This window comes from Mus caroli, unplaced genomic scaffold (genome assembly GCF_900094665.2).
Source record: "Mus caroli unplaced genomic scaffold, CAROLI_EIJ_v1.1 scaffold_13383_1, whole genome shotgun sequence".
In the NCBI taxonomy this organism is placed as follows: domain Eukaryota; kingdom Metazoa; phylum Chordata; class Mammalia; order Rodentia; family Muridae; genus Mus; species Mus caroli.
Genome location: NW_018390377.1, coordinates 6,643 through 13,308, shown reverse-complemented (window position 1 = coordinate 13,308; position 6,666 = coordinate 6,643).

Sequence of the window (6,666 nt, the reverse complement as noted above, 5' to 3'; positions counted from 1 at the left end):
CTGAGGGACGAACAATCTTAAGCAATTGTGAGCTCTGAGATATAGCATTGACTATTAATATACAAATTAAGGTTTGATTGTTCAGCATTTTAAAACACCATCTACAGCACACAACTAGATTATTTGTGCTGAAACAGGGGGAAACTTAAGAGACTAAACATGTGATCTAATTTACATTTACTTACGTCTCATATAGGGGTTGTTATTAAACACAATAATTGGGATGTATGCATGCATGAATTTATAGAAGATATGAAAGCATGTATAAAAACAATTTTTAACTTATATTTGGGATATTGATTGTTAATCTATTTAAAAAGATGGTATGTATTAGGTCAATTATTAATATTTCATAATAACCAAATAAATTGCTGTATTGAACATACACTAGCCAGGTTTTTAAGACACAATTTTTGTTATAGGTTTTTAAAAAAAATATACGAATATACTTTACAATTTTTTATTAGTACCACAGTGGTTTTAATAGGATGATGAAACTGTGTTTTGAGGTGAGTGCTCCCTCGGCCCTGCCCACCTGCCTTGTCACCTGGGGTTGGGGGGGCGTTTGCCTTAAGTCTTCCTCAGCCCAGGCTGCCTGATACCCTGGCATGTGGAGTCACTCTGAAAAGGACTCTGGATTTTAACCTGCTCCTGAGCCCTGTATCTCTGAAACGGAGAAGATGGTGCGCGCCTGATGCGCCACTATGTCAAGTGGCAGCTCAGGTCCTGGCACTGGGGCGGAGCCGGCCCTGCTGCCACAGCTGCTTTTGTTACCGCCGCCTCCACCTCGGCCTTTTTCTCAGGCTAGAAAACTCAAACAAGGGTGGCGGAGCACCCCGGGCCTTAGCGGGGAAAAATATGACTACTCTGAAAATATGGCTACTCTGGTTGGGACACGTGGAGGCTCAGAGCAAATGTGAACCGCGCCCCATAGCAGCCAGCAGCTAGTTGGGCCCACGTGGGAGGATGAGAAAAGTGACTTTACATTAATGTTTTTTCTGGCCAAAGAATTGTTTTGGGCACCGCTAATATTTAATTACCAATGAATATAATTACTAACAATTATAAAAGCTTTCATATTTTTTGCAAAACCTTTTGTAGTAAACTAAAACCCTAAGTAATAAAAAGATATTGTCTTTGAATCTTTTGGGTGAGAGCAAGGATTTAAGGTAAACTTCCCTTGAGAAGCATTAGTTAATAAAACATTTTTCACTTAGGAAAAAATATACATTGAAAGATTAAAACTCTTGGCTTCTTGTATAGAAGAAGAAGTGATAAAAATTTCTTACATAATGTAGATCAATATTTAGCCATATTAGAGGCAAAATATTTTAGTTATTACAAACTCACTATAAGCAAAACCTTTACAATCATTAAGATGCAAAGGAGAGAGAAAAAGAAACAAACTTTCGGATCTAATATAACTATATAAAAGGTAGGCAAACCAGACTGTAATGCCTTGATAAATTTTACGGTCTGATTGACTCTTTATAAACTATGAATTTGAACTTCATTAAAACAGCATCTGGCTAGATCTGTAAAGAATTATTAAGTTCCTTTTGCAACATTAACTTTGGGAAGGTAAAACCCAATTTTAAACAATTTATTACTATAGAATTAATATTAGAAGCATTACTACCATATTACGAAATTTGGCTGCCAATTAATACCTATGAATACATGTAAGCTTTAATGCTTTAATAAAGAGACATTGCTTTAAATCTTATCTTTAATTCTACTTTCTAGGATAGGAACCACATTATTATCTCAACTAGAAATATCTTTAGAGACCCAGCCTCTTGGCCTGCCTTATGCCACGTGTTGGAAGGACTCTAAACTTGACTTATCAATTTTAAGACTAACCATCTGGTACCAATGTAGCAATTATAAATCTTAACCAACAACTTATGAGCTGATTGTGAAAACACACAGAGCACATTACCAATAAAAAAAAAAAAAAACAAATGAAGCAGTTACATTTAGACCAATCAGAGAATATTAATTTTTCTAGCTACAATCATAGAATAAAAAGCACCTTATCATTTGCCAAACACATTAATCACGATTGTAGAGAACCCTCTAGGAAAAAACTATTTATCAGCTTTTTTACCCTGAAACTAAGGCTGTAGACTCTCCCTTTTTTCCTATAACAAACAGTTTTTCTAGCAGGGGCCCTCCTGCCATGTGTCTGTTTCCTGTTTGAAGCACGTGGCAGCTCTCGGCTTTGCAGATAAAGTATTTTAGCCATCTTTATTATCCAACATAAAACACAGAACATTCATTCATACAGACTGGACACGAACATACATGAATTGAACACGAGAACAGATTGGTGCACCAGACATTAGACAAGACACAAAAGGGGCAGAGTACTTCTGCTGTAAGGCCCAGAGAGAACAAAGCAAAGCACTCCTGAAATTTCTCTCTGCGTTTTGGGACATTTTCCTCTCGCATGATGCAGTCCGCCTGATTATTAATTTCCTTTTAATAAACCCTTTCTTTTCTCACACCTAAAAATGTAGCTTCTGGGAGCTACGGCTAACCTCCTGTTACATTCCTAGCTCCTGATAAGCCTCACTGCTGAACCTAAGTGAATGAGCGCTCAGGTTAGACAGTTTCAACTTAGCCCATACTGACCTTCTCCGGTATGAATTTCCTTTAATTATTTTCTTCTTCTATGGAGCTCCAAACCAGCAGTGTTTCTTCCAAATGTCCTCTGCCGTTTCTCAGTCCCGCGTGGGTGCCAGATCTGTTGTGTCCGGCCAGCAGTTCACATGTCTGGGTTCTGTTCTAGAAAGGCATCTTGAAATCTGGAAGAGAAGAGGGAGCTAGGCGGACGAGAGAAAGATGTAACCAAGACAGTCATTCTGATCAAGATTCAATTTTAATGTTAGCAAACACGCTTTATAAAGAAGAGGGGAGGCCCATCCCTAGCCATGTAAAGTTCCTTTGAAGTAGATAGGTCAGCCTTTTAGTAGGAACTCGTGAAGATCGCAGTTAGGTAACTCTGGAAAATTTTTGGAAGAGAACCAGTTTGGCCTCAGGCAGGTTGGGCCTCAGGCAAGTAGTGGCACATCAAAGGAGCAGCACAGCAGGTGGCTCTGCTTAAGCGGTGGATGGTCACACCCAGCCTTGCTAGGCTGGAAGGAGGTAACACTAGGTGTATTGGGATATGTCTAAAGTCTAGGTGTAGTGGCACATGTATGTACTGTAGGTGTAGTGGTTCATGTCTATACTCTTGGTATAGTGGACATGTCTATAGTCTAGGTGTAGTGGGAAATGTCTATAGTCTAGGTGTAGTGAGACATGATAACACTCTAGTTTATAGTCTAGGTGCAGTGAGACATGATAACACTCTAGTTTATAGTCTAGGTGTAGTGGGACATGTCTATACTCTAGGTGTAGTGGGACAGGTCTATCGTCTAGGTGTAGTGCTTCATGTCTATAGCCTAGGTGTAGTGGTTCATGTCTGTATTCTAGGTGTAGTGGGACATGTCTATAATCTGGGTGTAGAGTGACCTGTCTTTAGTTTTTGTGTAGTAGAACATGTTTATAGTCTAGGTGTAGTGGTTCATAACTATTGTCTAGTTTAGTGGTTCATATGTATATTGTAGGTGTAGCTGGACATGTCTATAGTCCTGGTGTAATGGAAAATGAATATAGTCTAGAATTAGTGGGACATGACTATAGTCTAGGTGTAGTGGGACATGTCTATACTGTATGTGTAGTAGTTTATGTCAATAGTCTAAGTATAGTGGGACTTGTCTATACTCTAGTTGTAGTGGGACATGTCTTCAATCTAGATGTAGTGGTTCATGTCTGTAGTCTAGGTGTAGTCGGACATGTCTCTAGTATAGGTGTAGTGGAACATGTCTATACTCTATGTGTATTGGTTCATGTCAACAGTCTAGGTGTAGTGGGGCATGTCTATAGTCTAGGTTTAGTGGGACATATCTATAATCTAGGTGTAGTTGAACGTGTCTTTAGTCTTTGTGTAGTGGAACATGTTTACAGTATAGGTGTAGTGGTTCATAACTGTTGTCTAGTTATAGTAGTTCATGTCCATATTCTAGGTNTAGTGGGACATGTTTATAATCTAGGTGTAGGGGGACATGTCTATAGTCTAATTGTAGTGGTTCATAAATATAGTCTATATATACTGGGGCATGTCTATAGTCTAGGTGTAGTGGTTCATGTCTATATTCTAGGTGTATTGGGACATGTCTATAATCTAGGTGTATTGGTATATGTCTATAGTCCAGTTGTAGTGGGACATGCCTATAGTCTAAGTGTAGTGGAAATGTCTACAGACTAGGTGTAATGGGGCATGTCTGTAGTCTAGGTGTATTGGGACATGTCTATAACCTAGGTGTAGTGGTTCATAACTATAGTCTAGGTAAAGTGGGACATGTCTATAGTCCATGTGTGGTGCTTCATGTCTAAAGTCTAGATGTAGTGGGACACATATATTATCTAGGTGTAGTGCTTAATATCTATAATCTAGGTGTAGTGGAACATGTCTATAGTCAGGGTGTAGTGGGACATGTCTATAGACTTTGTGTAGTGGGAAATGTGTATTCTCTAGGTGTAGGAGGACATGTCTACAATCTAGGTGTAGTGGGACATGTCTGTAGTCTAGGTGTAGAGGGACATGTCAATACTGTATGTGTAGTGGTTCATACCTTTAGACTAGGTATAGTGGTTCATTTCTATAGTCTATGTGTAGTGGGACATTTCTATAACCTAGGTGTAATGGGAAAAGTCTATAGTCTAAGTGTAGTGTGATATTTCTATACTCTAGCTGAAGTGAGACTTGTCTATAGTCTAGGTGTATTGGGACATGTCTAAAGTCTAGGTGTAGTGGCACATGCATATACTGTATGTGTAGTGGTTCATGTCTATACTCTAGGACATGTCTATAGTCTAGGTGTAGTGGGAAATGTCTATAGTCTAGGTGTAGTGAGACATGATTATACTCTAGTTTATAGTCTTGGTGTAGTGGGACATGTCTAGAGTCTGGGTGTCATGGGACATGTTTATAGTCTAGGTGTAGTGGTTCATAACTATTGTCTAGTTATAGTGGTTCATGTCTATATTCTAGGTGTAGTTGGACATGTCTATAGTCCTGGTGTAATGGAAAATGAATATAGTCTAGAATTAGTGGGACATGACTATAGTCTAGGTGTAGTGGGATATGTCTATACTGTATGTGTTCATGTCAATAGTCTAGGTGTAGTGGGACTAGTCTAGGTGTAGTGTATTATCTAGGTGTAGTGCTTTATTTCTATAGTTCTATAGGAGTAGTGGGACATATCTACAGTGTAGGTGTAGTGGGACAATCCTATAGTCCAGGTGAAGTGCCTCAAGTATAGCCTAGATGTAGTGAAACATGTCTATATTCAGGGTGTAGTGGGATATGCCTATATTCTACGTGTCGTGGGAAATATCTATAGTCTAGGTGTATTGGGACATGTCTACAATCTCGTGTCGTGTTACATGTTTATAGTTAAGTGTAGTGGGACATGTCTATAGTCTAGGTTCAATGGGACTTATGTATAATCTAGGTGTAGAGTGTCAATACTGTACATGGAGTTGTTCATGCCTATCAACTAGGTATAGTCATTCATATCTATAGTCTAGGCATAGTGGGACATGTCTATAGTGTAGGTGTAGTTGAACATGTCTATAGGCTTGTGTAGTGGTTCATGTCTATAATCTAGGTGTAATGGGACATGTCTATAGTCTAGGTTTAGTGGGGAATGTCTATAGTCTATGTATAGTGGGACATATCTATAATCTAGGTGTAGTGGTACATGTCTACAATCTAGGTGTAGTGGGGCATATTTATTGTCTAGGTGTATTCCTAATTTCTATAGTCTAGGTGTAATTGGACATGTCTATAGTCTAGGTATAGTGGCACATGTCTATACTGTATGTGTAGTAGTTCATGTCTGTACACTAGCTATAGTTGGATATGTTTATACTCTAGGTATAGTGTGACATGTCTATAATCTAAGTGTAGTACTACATGTCTATAGTCTAGGTGTATTAGGACAAGTCTATATTCTAGGTATAGTGGAAGATGTCTATAATGTAGGTATGGTGGGAAGTGGCTGTAATCTAGGTGTAGTCTGATGTTCTTTAGTCTCTGTGCAGTGGAATATGTCTACGGTCTAGGTGTAGTTGTTCATAACTAGTGTCTAGGTATAGTGATTCATGTCTATAATCTAGGTGTAGTCAGACATGTCTATACTATATGTGTAGTGGTTCATGTCAATAGTCTAGGTTTAGTGGGACATGTTTACACTCTAGGTGTAGTGAAACATGTCTATAGTCTATGTCTAGTGGGACATGTCTATTTCTAGGTGTAGTGGGACATGTCTATAATCTAGGTGTATTGGTATATGTCTATAGTCCAGGTGTAGTGAGAAATGCCTATAGTCTAAGTGTAGTGGAAATGTCTACAGACTAGGTGAAAGGGATGGATATCTCGGGCGGATGCTGATTACAGGTTTTTTGCAACTTGTCTTGGAATGTTGGCCCTAAAACTGTCCCGGGTGGCCTTCAAACATTCTGCAGTTTATCTTGGAGTGCCAGCCCTGACCTCACAGTCCCAGGAAGCCATCAAACATCTTGTAGCTATCTTGGAGTGCCATAAACAGTCCC